Source organism: Piliocolobus tephrosceles, chromosome 13 (assembly GCF_002776525.5).
Source record: "Piliocolobus tephrosceles isolate RC106 chromosome 13, ASM277652v3, whole genome shotgun sequence".
Lineage (NCBI taxonomy): Eukaryota > Metazoa > Chordata > Mammalia > Primates > Cercopithecidae > Piliocolobus > Piliocolobus tephrosceles.
In genome coordinates, this window is record NC_045446.1 from 60,149,458 (window position 1) to 60,164,797 (window position 15,340).

The following is a 15,340-nucleotide window of genomic DNA, read 5'->3' on the forward strand; positions in this document are numbered from 1 at the left end:
TTAGTTAATTTAAATTTATTTGTATAGTTTCCAAAATTCTTCTTGCTATTGATTTCTAGTTTTATTCCATCATGGTCAGAGAAGATGCTAAATACTATCTGATTTTTTAAATGTTTTAAGGGCTGTTTTGTGACCTAACATATGGTCTATCCTTGAGAATTAGTCACACGCTGAGGAAAAGAAAGTGTATTCTGCAGCTGTTGAACAAAATATTCCATAAATGTTTATTAGGTCAATTTGGTCTATAGTGCAGATTAAGTCCAATGTTCCCTTGTTGATTTTCTGTCTGGAAGATCTGTCCAATGCTGAATGTGAGGTGTTGAAGTCTTCTGCTATTATTGTATTGTAGTCTATATCTCTCTTTAGGTCTAATAATATTTGCATTATATATCTGAGTGCTCCAGTGTCAGGTGCATATATATTTAAAATTAACTCTTGCTGAACTGACCCTTTATATTATGTAGTGATCTTCTCTGTTTATTCTTATTGTTTTTGTCTTGAAATCTATTTTGTTTGACATAAGTATAGCTACTTCTGCTCTATCTTGGTTTCCATTGGCAAGGAATATCTTTTTCTATCCCTTTGTTGTCAGTCTATGTGTGTCATTATAGGTGCGTTTTTTGTAGGCAACTGGTCATTGGGTCTTGTTTTCTTTAATCTATTCAGCCCATCAGTGTCTTTAGATTGGAGAGTTTAGTTCATTTTCATTCATTGGTTTTATTGACAAGTAAGAACTTACCCTTGCCATTTTATTTGTTTTCTTGTTGCTTTGTGGTCTTCTTTTTCTTCTTGTCTTCCTTTTTATCTTCCTTTTACTGAAGGTGATTTTTTTCTAGTGGTATCGTTTAATTTCTTGCTTTTTATTTTTTCTGTATCTGTTGTATGCTTTCTGATTTGCAAATACTATCTTATATTCCGTTATTTTAAGCTGATAACAACTTAATTCTGCTTTCATAAACATAATAACAAGCAAAAAGAAAACTAATAAAAATTGTACACCTTAACTTCATCCTATCACTTTTTAACTTTTTGTGGTTTCTATTTTTGTCTTATTTTTACTGTCTATGTTTTGAAAAGTTTTTGTAGTTATTATTTTTGAATGGTTCATTACTTATCCTTTCTACTTAGGATAAGAGTATTTTACACACTGCAGTTACAGTGTTATAATACTCTGCGTTTTTCTGTGTACTTACTATTACCAGGGAGTGTTGTACCTTCAGGTGATATCTTATTGCTCAATAACATCATTTTCTTTCTGATTGAAGTTCTCCCTTTAGCATTTCTTGTAAGACAGGCCTGATTCCTCTATCATGTTTGCAGGATATTTTCACTGGATATACTATTCTAGGATAAAATATATTTTTCCTTCAGCATTTGCAATACCTTATGCCATGCCACTCACTCCTGGCCTATAAGGTTTTCACTAAAAAGTTTGCTGCCAGACATATTGGATGGAGCTCCTTATATGTTGTTTCTTTTCTCTAGCTGCTTTAGTATCCTTTCTTTATCTTTAACCTTTGGGAGTTTGATTACTAAATGCCTTGAGGTAATGTTCTTTAGGTTAAATCTTGTTGGTGTTCTAGGAACATCTAGAATTTTCATTGATATAAGCATAGTAAAGAGAGTAATCCATAAGAAGTGCTGCTCTCCCAGAATTTTAGTTATAATCATCAGTTAGGATTGGATATCTGTGAAAAAACAGAGATCTTTAGCTGGGGGCTTTATAAAAGCAGGAAAAAAGCATTATAATTAATGACAGGTGTACTCAGATGCTAGACTGAGTACTGAAATGAACTATGACTATGTTTTCTAAAAGTCAAAGAATATGCAGAAACTACTTAGTATAAGCAAATTTAATGTTTATATTTTGCTACATGCAGGCAAGTTCCAAGGATCTTGCTATGGGGTGGAGTTTAATTGAAAAATTTATTTTAATAACATTGTTAATAATCTGAAACAATTATTTGTGAAATCATTAAGCTCCAGAGGAATAGCTTAAATATTCAAGTATTGTCTCTGTTTTTTAAGGGGGGGAATTATATCTTGTAATAGTGTTAATGAGTTTAGTGATTCACAAAGTCATGAAAATGTCATGCATGTTATCTACACTGAACTTCTAATATAACTATAGAACTCCTAGCTATATCACTAGACAAAATGTCTCTGTTTCAACTTAAGCTTTTCTTCCTGTATTATGCACAATCTACAGATTCTGTTCCACAAACCTCATCTGGATATTACTTGTTTGTATCAGAACTGATTGTTCTTAGTGTCTGCTCAGGCATGAGTGCAAAGTTCTATCTAAGTACGTTCTACATTTCTATTTTCCATATTTTATGTTAATATTATTTTCAAAATGCTAATTTTATTCAGTTGAAGGTTTTTTTTCTGTGTTATTGGTTCTTTCTCCCCATACCATACACTCAATTGTAAAGATTAGCTTCCTATTAGAAATCCAGATTTAATACAGATTTCCCTCATTATGCAGATGTATGAACACCTGCTTCCTCTAAGAACTATTAATCAGCTTCACAACTGCACAGCTCAGAGGATTTCTAAATATAATTCCCCAACATATGGAGCTATGACCGGAGGCCATAAGCTTAAATTGAATGTCTACTACCAAAAAATAGATAGCTTGGACAATGCATAGGAAATGAAAGGCAGTTGGTACCACAGAGGTAGGAATTGGTGGAAAGAGTTCTTGATTTAATTAGTACTTAAAGTGTCCATGGATCCCTGGAAAGAGAGAGAAATTCTGCTTAATTTATGATAAAAACTAAAGAATGAGTACTCTTAGGTAGCCCAGTGTACAAATTTAAAGCAAATACCTACCTCATGATTAAAGGTAATACAATTTACACATGAAGGTCAGTTATAGTAAAGAGAGAGAGAGAGATGCACGAGTCAAATCCAAAACCTCAATGGATTGTCCAGCAAGTTACAAATATGCATAACTCAGGAGATGATGGGAAATAGCCACTTGATAGTGTTTTTATTTGGACATTGTATCTTTCATATTTTGTCGGCCAAAACCCAGAAGGCCCCAAGGGGAGTGAGGCAATCACCACTTAAAAGTGGATCTCTAAAAGAGGGACAAAACATAAAAGCAAAGGAACTCAGTTCTTCCAACAGTTCAGAGCCCCTGGAACAAGGTGGGGGAAAAATATGTTTCCTCTCTTTTTATACATTTTGGAGGCTTCCCAAGGAGGTGGTTATGGCTTTTCTATCAAGTTTTTCCATCTTTCTATCAAAGATAAAGTTTTATCCTATTTAGTCAGACTTCTTAAAATGTGGAATTGCTGAACTGGAAAAGGTGAGAATAAATGTTCACTACAATATCCTTTATACAGAAAAGAAGCCAAAGTCCCATAAATAAATTATTGTGAAAGCAATGTAGGTGCTTAGAGATAGACTTGAAACCAGATTGTGGATTTAATGATCTCAAAGGTCTATTCTGCCATCTCTCTCTAGGCCCTGTCTCAGCAAGTCTTTAGAACCCAAACCCAGTAATAACAATGCACCAACCATGTCTCATTGACAGGTGTAAAACTTTAACAACCGCCAACTATTTCAACCATGCTGATCCTCAACCATTCCGGCTTCATGACATTCACGCTGATGGGCTTAGAGTCACAGCACTTGTGGCTATCTGTTCCTTTCTGCTCCATGTTTTTGGCTATCCTCATTGGCAACGGTTCTATCCTTTTCCTGTTGGCCACAGAGCCCACACTTCATTCACAAATGTACCTGCTTCTGGCCCTACTGATGGTGGCTGACCTCATATCCACTCTGGCTGTGGTGCCCAAACTCCTCTGCCTCTTCTGGTTCAATGATCGGGACATAGCTGCCAATGCCTGTTTCACTCAGATGTTTTTCATCCATGGATCATCCGTGGTACTATCAGCCCTCCTTGTTTTCATGGTTTTTGACCGCTTTGTGGCCATGTGTGAGCCCTTACGCTACAACATAATTCTGAACCATTCTTTAGTTGGAAGCCTGAGACTGCTGGCCCCCCTTGCCAGGGTGTGATCCTTATCCTACCCATGCCTCTTCTACTTCAAAGATTAACCGTCTGCCACACAGCCATTCCTCATACCTACTGTGATCACATGGCTATGGTGAAGATGGCCTGTAACCACAACAGGCCCAATCGTATCTATGGGTTCTTCATGATCCTGCTTGTGGTGGGACTTGATCTGCTGCTCATTGGCTTCTCTTATGCCTTCATCCTCCAGGCTGTGGTACGCCTCAGCTCTTGAGATGTCACTTGCAAAGCCTTCAATACCTGCTCAGCACACCTCTTTTTCATCCTTGTCACTTATGTGCCTGAACTCTTTTCTTCTATTACCCACCGCATTGGTCATGATATCTCACCTCATACCCATATTCTCCTTGCCAATCTCTACCTTCTCCTGCCCTCAATGCTCAACCCCATCATCTATGGTATAAAGATGAAGGAAATACAGGTCAAATGCCTGTGCAGAGGAATTGCATAGACTACGGGTCCCAGCAATAAACCTGTGAGTAAGTGAACAATAAGGACAAGTGATAATGCTTTTGCCCAACCATTCAGTACCCAGTTGTATCTCCATATGAGCTGTGGGAAAAATAAACCAAGGATAAGTGATTTTCTTTTTCTTTTTTGGGGGGGTAGTTGGTGGAGTTTACAAGAAGGACCAATATATTTGTACTTTCATTGAGTTATGGACTACAAAAGGGAGTGACTAGTCTATCTCTTTCTATGCCTATTTACCAGGGACACTCTGATGGCATGGGTCTCCTGATGACATTCACATCTGTGTTTTGTTCATGTTCATCAGTTACATACAATATTGCTCTGCAATGATCCAAGGTCATGTTTCCTTTTCTTGGTGGAGACTTTATATTTGCTTCAGTCTTCTTTATATTTTCTGTTTCTCAAATTATCTGTGTCTATTTCTAACTAGTATCTTTTTGCTGAAAGGAATGCAGTACTTATTATCTTAGTACAACACCTTAACATGTGATAACTCTTCAGGCAATTGACGTTTTCATCAAGAATACTTTAAATGAAATAGTAATGTGGTATGTTCACAGTACTGACAGGATGATTGTGATGATGTGTATGTGATGACAAAAATGAAGGGATTTGCGGATGACATATGTGGGAGGTGACTGGATCATTTCAGCAGATTTCCTCTTTGCTGTTCTTGTGATGGAGTTCTCACAAGATCTGATTGTTTGAGAGTGTGTAGCACTTCCCACTTCACTCTGTCTCTCACTCCTGCTCTGCCATGGTAAGACGCACTTGCTTTCCTTTCGCCTTCTGCCATGATTGCAAGTTTTCTGAGGCCTCCTAGCCATTCTTTCTGTACAGCCTGCAGAACCATGAGCCAATTAAACCTCTTTTCTTCATAAATTACCCAGTCTCGGATAGTTATTTATAGCAGTGTAGGAATGTAATAATAGAGTAGATCATTATTTTATTTTAGACTCTTTGTGCCTTTTTGTTCTTCATAAGCCAGATCTCTCACTGAAGGTTAGAGCATGGAGAGAGGATTTATGTCTAATACCTTTTGTCACCATCATAATTAGCATGGCAGAGTTCAGAGAAAACTAAAAAAAAAAAAAAAAAAACTACTGAATATTCTACTGTCATTAAAATATAATCCCATTGATGGAGAAGAATTATAGCATTCAAATCTTGGAAAGCAGGTGAAGATACTGGGTGATAAGAAACCCTAAGAAAAATTCAGGACTACCACTAATGTTGGGGCATTTCTGTCTTAGAAAAGGAGTGAATAAAGGGTTCCACATTATCTTCCTCACATTCTATTAATTCCAGCAAAAATACCAACTCTTTAGGTGGCTCCATGATAGCTGTTCTAGGTATTTTTACATAAAATAGCTTATTGAATTATTTCAAATTTAACTCAAGTTATATAATAATATCCATTTTGCAGATTAAGTTACAAAGGCTCAATTTCTGTATGCAAGTTACACTTACTGGTAGCGAGTAGTTAGCCTGGATTCTAATCCTAATATATCTAATCATAAGACATCTTCCCATTCTATTATGCCTATATTATCTTTTTAAAGACAACCAAGAATATAGAATGAAGAAGTTGTGGAGCAAGACTAAGTGGAATAGTTCGCAAGAACGGCTTCAGTCATAAAAACAAGGCAACTATTGTGTGTCTACCTCATTCCTAAATACCAAAAACTAAATCAAGTTTGCTGTACAGACAGTTGCAATCTATTTGGAGAAGTGAAAATATCTTCCTTGTCTAGTTATTCATTTTTTAATGTTCCACCTGAACTTCATTCAATTTCTACTCTTCTGAGATGCTTGTTGTATCACTAGAAGTTGGCTTTGATGGAGTGTGTCACCCAATATCCATTGCCATCTGATTTATGATAAGGTTTGTCAAAGAAAGCTATGTGAGTCTCAGTTCTCAGAAAAAGAGACAGATTACAAATATAAGAATTTTGAAACCAAAGAAGTGAAAGTGAAACACCTGTGTGGAAGAAAAAGGGAAACCGGGTAGGCTGGGAAAGACATATTAGAAAATTATCATTGGTCTCTGCTGCTGACAAGTTGGGTATTCAGTGGGAGTCTATGCTGTTGAGTTCACATGCAGCTTTCATCTCTGCCACCATGGTCACTATGTGCCAGTTCTACAGTGGCTGATGATGAAGACTAGCTAATGTCAATTGACTAAGTCATTTTATATACTTAGTTGTCTTCTGATGTGGATATGCTTTGGTATTTTGATAGTTATTACCATGTAACACAAAAGTCTTCAAATTTTATACCCATTCTCATATATTCACCACATGCTTTTGACCCAGACCTTCTTGCCTTCAATCTTTACTCCATTCACTTTTATAACCCCAACTAGGCATCCAGGCTATTGAGCACTGTCCAGGCAATTTTATTCTCACCATAGGGCCACCATAGGGCCACTTCTTTCACTCAAAACCCATAGCTATTGCACTGCTCCACCCATGGGAAAGATTTTTTTCTCCATTGTTATTTGGGGCCAGCCATGCCTGAATGCGGCTGCAAGGCAAACTCCATCCATTTTCTTCTTGCACCTACTTTCCAAGCTGGCCAATATATAAACCTTATAACCTTATTCAGGCTTTTTTCTCTTCCTTGGTTGGTCATTCTGGACACCCCTTCTCCCTCCCTAGGTATAAGTGCAAAGCCTGGAGAAGCACTAGTGCAACTCTGTTGAGTAACATGGGTGTCTGGACTTCTTGCTCCTGCAGTCTATTTGTGCCCTGTGGTCCCACTCAGGATCAATTCTGATGCATTATTTACATCTAATGATGATCTGCTGTCTTCATAACTTGATGCGTCTGACTTTATAACTTGGCAGGTCCGACAGTATCTTGGTCACTACAGGAAGTTCTAGACAGATAGTCACTGCCTGATATGTTGCTGTAAAATGAATTATCCCTAAACAAAGCAACTTAGAACAACCGACACTTATTATCACATAGAGTTGTTGAAAATAAGAAGTGTGGGAGCAGTTTGACAGGTGGTTCTAGTTCAGGTTCTTTCATGAGGTATGATATAAATATGTGGTATAATGATATAAATATACCAGCAGGGGCTAAAGTCATCTTAAGGCTTGAATGAGACTAAAGGATCCACTTCTAAGAATTTATACCCACATGACTGTTGACTGGAGGCCTTAGTTTCTTACCACATAAATCTCTCCATGAGGCTACTGCAGTATGGCCGTGGAAGTTGGTTTCCCCAAGAGTTAGTAATCCAAGAAGAGAGAAAAAGCTACAAACCCTTTAATGACCTATTCTCAGATACAATCTAGTGTCATGTCTGCTATTTTCTATTGGCCATGCAGAATAACCCTGATACAATGTTTAACCAGACTAAAAAAGGGCTTGTGTACCAGGAAGCATGAATCACTGGGTGACATCACGGAATCTGGTTACCAAAGTGTCTATATTCAAGTATTTTTTCTCTTCCAAGTCTCGGTAATACACCAAGAGCTGTTTATCAAAAGACAAGCAAGCCTTTGCTGCAGTTAGTATGGTCTTACTCCCAAATCCCAGGATTCTTCATTGTGATACTGCTACTGGAATTTGCCATTAGTTCCATCCTGCATCTTGTCCCACAACTGATACCCAGTGACAGGTTTGCCAGATCATGTGGCCCAAGCCGCAGAGATGATTGCACAATGGCCTAGACCTGCTGCTCCTGGCCTCCAGTTAAAGTTACAGCCTCCTATGTCACCCACTATTTGAACTCAAGCAATTTTCCTATGTGTGGGATGTGTCACCCACACTCTAAAGGGTATTGTAAAGCTCTGTGTTTCTTTCTTCAGGGAGGTGCAGGAGAGTATGCAAAATACATCAATTTGACTTTTGTTTTTGAGAGGTATCTTGGTATTTCCCTGATCCCTGCATCCTTAAAAACTTTACTAAAGTGGCTAGTTCTTGCATCTTCATAGGATTTGTCTCCTACCTCTGGAGTGCATGTATCTGAGAAAGTCCTATATTATTTAGGCAATCTCGCTCATCTTGTCCAACCATTCAACATGATGCTGTCAATGTTATAGATCCACGTGATGTTTTGTGGGATGTCAAGCAGTCTAGATCTCTGTGGACTCTGTCATGTTATAGGGCAGTAGAATTAACATAGTCTTGAAACAAAACTGTAAATGAAAATTGTTTGTCCCATGTGAATGCTGTTTGTGATTCACTTTTCTAATTGGAACAGGAAAAATGCATTTTACAAATCAATGACTACATTCTATGTACATCAGGGCTTAAGTATACTGTTCTATCTATGATACCACATCTGGCACAATAGTTGCAATCAGTTTCTATATTAAGTGTAAAATAGTCCATAGTTATTCTTTAGGATTCATCTACATTCTGCATGGACCAGAATTAAACAGATTAAACAGATATGTGATAGGCATCATGACCCTTATACCTTTTAAGCCTTTAATGATGATACTAAGTTTTAACATTCTATTTCTGAGAAAGTAAGTTAATTCTTGCTCATCTAGCCTTTATGTTCTAGCACTTTCAATCAAGCATCCTCAAAATCCAAACCCAAGGGTTGCCTTTGCCTCCTGCCAATACATGCCAGCTACTTGTTGTAATTATTTAAACGCATATATCTTTTATTCTCTGTTGAGAGTGTACCTACCTGTGTTATGCAGTAATGTAGCCTTAGTTATAAGCCTGGCATCTCTGATGAGATCTAGAGTTACCTACCTGTGTTACGCAGTAATGTTGCCTTAGTTACAAGCCTGGCAGCCAGGAGAAGGGGAGGAAGCATGTCATGAGGAAGTGCCTGTTGTCTTTTGGGGCATTAGCTTCTGCAGCATCATCTAGCAGAGAAATAATACTAGACCTCTGCAGAGATTTCTGCATGTCTAGAAGGTCCAAAAAAACATTATTGAGTAAACATCTTCAGAAGCACCCATCTAGGTAATAATGACTCTGTCTCACTTTTCAAAATTCTAGTTTTTCTTTACCACCATCTTGACCTACACATTATAGAACCACTTTAGTTGAATGTTTAGGCTTCACTGGATCCCTGTGAGTCTTCCAAGTAAGCCTTCAGCCTACCATTGACTGTGTCTGCCCTTCCACTACGGGTGATAAAAGCCTCTTCACATACTACCACCACCGAGGCTCTCTGGTTCTTACAATTAGCTATTAAATGTTAGTGGTTTGTCTCTCATCTTTCAAAACAACACCAAAATAAGTCACCAATAATCAGTAAACTCTATTGTTTTTGTAGGCAAGTCTTCCTCCATGTATTTCAAATGGCTTTATCATTGCACTTACCACATTTACTTCCACTGGTGAAATAGCAACTGAACCACCACCTCTTATCAGGTACTATCCTGCCCCACCTCAATCAAGAGAGCATCCTCTGCCTGCCAGACAGAAAGTTCCAGTTCCTTATCTGACTACTTGTATCACTGTCAGTATTACTAATATTAGTATGACTCTTCAGCAAAGCAGATGCCAAGATGGGATTTACCATATAAGAATTTTAGTCAAAGAAACACTGTATGAAAGAAAGTAAGGAAGAAAACCATCATAGTTTGGAGAGCAGTCACATCACAACATAAGTTCAATCCCAAGTTAAGAAGAAAGAAAGAGAAGTTTTGGCCAAAGTATCTTAGATTGTGATGCAAAGCCAAACTCAGAGGACCAAGGAGCCTACCAACATGTCCCACATTCCCCAGTAATGAGTTTCCTTCAGCATCCTTACCACACTCAGTCATAGTGGAGAGTTGCCAATGTGAGGCATCACTTTGGTGCAAATTCAATGATAGATTTCAAATTGCAGGAGTTAGGCACTTCAGTCAATTAGGCTCCCTGTAGTAGGAGGCCTCTGCAGCGTGTTCATATGGCCATGATAGGACACTGAAAAGAATTCTGAGGGCAAGAGAAGAGGGAACTATGAATAATTATTCCCCACACTCTCTTTGTCTCTGACTCCTTTATTCCTTTAAGCCAGGTGTCAGCAAACATTTTTCTGTAAAGTTTCAGAGAGTAAAGAAGTTTTGCTTTGCAGGTGATATGGTTTCTGTCACAACTAATTGATATTTCCACTCTAGTGCAAAAGCAGCTATAAATTATTATGTAAGTAAATGAGTCTGGCTGTATTCCAATAAAACTGTATTTATAAAAATAAGCAGCAGACAAAACTTAAATCACAGACCACAGTTTTCTAATCCCTGTCTATAGAAATGGTATTGTTTATAAAAATGAATAAATGGAATCAATGCACATGTCTACTAATACAGGATTGGTTAAAAAATACTATGAGACAATTTTTTAAGTGCTGAAAATTTATATATACCATCATGGGTTAATATCAAACAATGTTAGGTTAAACAATAAATATCAAAATACCACGTGTAAACACAATTCCATTTTATAGTGACAATACTTGTAGATTTTTGTTTACATAAGGAATAGGTATGAACAGATACATGTTGTATTGTTATTGAATAGTGACCCCTCCCCCAAATTTATGTCTACCTAGAACTTCAGAATGTGACCTTAATTAGAAACTAGTGTCTTTGCAGATGTAAATCAAGCTAAAATGAGATTTTACTGGATCAGGGTGTAACCTAATCTAATGACTGGTGTCATTATAAGAAGGGTGAAATTTGGACACAGACAGGCACAAAGGGAGGGTGATGTGAATAGACTCACAGGGACGATGCCATGTATTGTCAGAGGCAGAAATTAGAGTGATATGTTTTCAAGCCAAGAGATTTCAAGAATTGTCAGCAGTCATCAGAAACTAAGAAAGAGGTAAGAAATGATTCTCTCCTAGAACTTCAGAACGAGCATATCCTTGCTGACACCATTTTGGACTCATAGTGGCCAGAACTGTTAAAAATTATTGTGTTGTTCTAAGCACCCAGTTTGTGGTAATTTGTTATAGCAGCCTTAAGAAACTAATACATACGTCCAAATATTATCAGTTATCACTAGGGAAGATGTTTACATTCTACATTTTATATTTTAGTGTTTAAATTTTATGTTGTGTATTTTGGTGATCAGGTAAAATATGCTACAATAAGAAAGTAAAAAGTGTACATACCTTTGCTCTAATAATTTCATTTTTTTATGTTTATTGTGCAATAATACTTTGTGAAAAAGAAAAAAAGTCAATGTAAAAAGATAATCTTAGAACTTTTTCAAACAACTAAAGCCTAAAAACAAACATCTGTCTGTTGATAGGTGACTGCTTGAATGAATGTTGACCAACATACAAAGAAATGCTATAAACCATGGAAAAATAATAAATAATAAATAAATAGGTCTGTTCGGGTGATAAAGAACAGTCACTAAGAGATATTATTAAATAAATAAATGAACAAAAAAGTAGAATAATTTATTTCTATTGTGTGAATTAAAACTATAATTCTATTTTGCCTACAGAAGTTATTTGTTGTTTAACCTTCACTATATATCTTGTTCCATGGAAGACAGGTAATGACATTTATATTGTGTTAAGGATGCATTTTTCCTAAATTTACACTTAGTAATTTGCTAAAAATTAGAATACTCTACTACCAAATTTAAAGTGGTCCTAAGCTGGAACATCCATCCAGATGTCAATGGCCTAGGCCTAGTTTTTAGGATTTCTGGTTAACTAAACCACAAGGTTCAGTTGCATGACAGTAGACAAGAGTGTCAGGACTCTTTGTGTTTTGTGTTTTTAAACCATAGAACAACAGAAATAACCTTTTAAAAATCTCTAATAAGCAACATTATTTAGTTCTAGGTGAAAAATAAGACTGAGAATGAAATAAGGATTGAGGAGGACTATGCATATCTATAGAAGTGTCCTTTTCTTTCTCAAAGTGTTCTTTAAGTACTTTTAAAAGACTATTTTCTAAGGTTACCTGAATTGGCTGTTATTGTTTGTGGAATTAAATTCTCTTAATAAATAAAGAAGACTGATGATTTTGGTATTCATAGCTGAAAAATTAAACAAATAAGTCAATGAAGTGGGCTCCAGGTGTGAGCCCCCTATTAATCACAAAGAAAGCCCACGGTGTACTGTAAGAATTCCATCACGTGGACTGTTACATTAGACAATTATTACACACCATTTCATAGTCCCTTTGACAATATTTCTTATTCAGCCACTGCTGCTGTGACGATTTCCATGCAGATATAATCTGAGAATCCACCTCAGGTAATGCCTAGTACCTACAGCTGCTTGCCATGGGGCTTTCCTAACTCTGTTGGATGGAGCACTTCCAGCAACGAGCTCTGCACTGATGCATACACAACCTGGAAGTATGAAAGAGTTAACACCTGTCAAGCAGCTCCTGAGTCCCACATAAGCTAGTAGATAAAATTATTTCAGTACCTGGGAAAACATTTCTGAAATATGTTGTTGTTGTTGTTGTTGTTGTTGTTGTTGTTATTGTTGTTGAGACAGAGTCTCGCTCTACCATCCAGGCTGGAGTGCAGTGGCACGATCTTGGCTCACTGCAACCTCCGCCTCCTGGGTTAAGTGATTCTCATGCCTCAGCCTCCTGAGTAGCTGGGAATACAGGTGTGCACCATCACACCTGACTAATTTTTGTACTTTTAGTAGAGATAGGGTTTCGCCATGTTGGCCAGGCTGGTCTCGGCCTCCTGACCTCAAACAATCTGCCTGCCTCGACCTCCCAAAGTGCTGAGATTACAGGCATGAGCCACCACACTAAGCCTCTGAAATGTGTTTTATACGGCTCTTCAGATGGTCATCCCAAGATTGGAAACCTGTCTTCACTAGCAGTGATCAGCTAGATAAGAAATCCTTGCATTGGCTTTTCCTCCTTCCCTAATTCACTCTGCTTGTTTTGCACTCCCCCTACGTGATCATATTTCCAAATAAGCAGCCAATATACAAACTTTTGCCTTAGGTTCTGCTTTCTGGGGAATCAGGCTTAGATTCTCCCATGCTGAAAAATCTGCCCTTATCCCTTCATTTCTAATTAAAGGTGATACCTCCCTAATAATTTACTAGAAGTTATTTATTTATATAATTACTAATGTAATGTTTAAGGTTCTTGCCTAACCATGCCAAAGAATTGGTGTGGTGACTGACCATGGCGAGTGATGGAGACACGGACCAAGAGAGAGAAAAAGTTGTAGGCTTTATTGAGCAGAGTGAAAGTACAAAGTTTCCACAGCGTGGAAGGGATCCTGAACGGGTAGCCAGAATTAAATTATACAATTGCCTTTTAAACTCTTTAAGGCAGGAAATACGTGTGGCGGGAAGATGTTTCCAGAGTGAGAAACAAAGGCAGTGAATTATTTTGTGACGTGTCTTAGATTTTGAGAAAAACCGGAACTGCAACTTAGGTTTTATCTACTTTATGACCTTGCAGCAGCATAGCAAAGGAGGCAGGATCTCACAGGACTTTACAAAGTATGTTCACAAGGAATTGGAATTGGGAGTATAGGTAAGGTCTGCTGGTCACAGAAAAATGGGCAGTTAACATGCCTTTTAGTTTTGGGGGAGGGGGAAGGGAGAGAGGGAGAAAGGGAGAAAGGACACACGGAAGCGTACAGCAACATTTTCGCTGTTTACAGCTTTCTTAGGGAAGAAAACATATGCACAAATCCTGGTGTTAGGAATATTGTAAGCATGTATCTTCAATATTATTCATCCAAGACCGAAGTAAGTCCTGGTGCAGGAAATGAGTGCGTTTCACAGCTTTCTGAGCCCCTACTCAACCCAGGAAGCCCAGATGGCCCCTCCTCTCACTGATATGTAATTATATATAATTACTCATATAATTATTTATAATATTTTTATCTGGAGCCTTGTGACCATTTCAAGGCCCAAGTTGTCCAAATATGATGGAGACAGTGATAGAGAAGTGGACTGCGCATTAATTCAACTTCCAAATACCTAACAGACACTTAGAAAGTGATTTAACCTTGACCAAGAGATCTGACACATGAACATTTTTCCAGCTTTTCCATAGCTGGGAACAATTCTATAGACACTTTATTAGTCTACTCGGACATTGTTATAAAGAAATAGCTAAGACTGCGTAATTTATAAAGAAAAGAGATACAATTAGCTCATGATTATCCAGGTTGTGCAGGAAAAATGGCAGCATCTGCTCAGATTCTGGGGAGGCCTGGGGAAACTTAAAATCCTGGCAAAACGTGAAGGGGAAGCAGGCACTTCACATAGCCAGAGCAGGAGGAAGAGAGGGAGAGGCGAGGTGCCACACACTTTTAAACAACTAGGTCTCCTGAGCACTCAGTCACCACTGCAAGGACAGTACCATGGGGAAAATCCACCCCCATGATTCAATCACCTCCCACCAGTCTCCACCTCCAACACTGGGGATTCCATTTCAAAGTAAGATTTGGGCAGGGACACAGATTCAAACCATGTCAGACACAAAAAGAAAAATAGTAGGTTAATATTAGTGTCATCTGTCACATTTCCAGCAAGCCAAAAAGAGGAGAATCAAACTCATCTTGCAGTAAAAAGTCAAGATATATTGACTATTAACAAGATAGATTAACGAAACTTGCAGAAAGAAAAGAACTCAAGCAAGAAAGAGCAGACCAATCAGGCTCTTCTTCCTGTGTTTTCTCTGATTTTCTTCAGTTCCTCAGATTCCCCAGAATTAGCTGTTGCTACCAGCTTTTGTGGCATAATTCTCTCAATATATACTGTGCTCAGGTGTAAATAAATCTTTTGCTCATAATTTCAGTGAAAAAAAGGCTTCAAATTTTTATTTAAAATATCAAAAAATGAAAGAAAAAGGAAATATATGAGATCATAACATCATATAGCACTTGAACGCTCTGCTTT

The 15,340-nt window shown here is 37.7% G+C and overlaps 1 pseudogene; it reads left to right on the forward strand.

Annotated features, from left to right (window-relative positions):
- Window positions 1-3,579: 3,579 nt before the first annotated feature.
- On the forward strand, window positions 3,580-4,499 carry LOC111540985 (annotated as a pseudogene).
- Window positions 4,500-15,340: the final 10,841 nt, after the last annotated feature.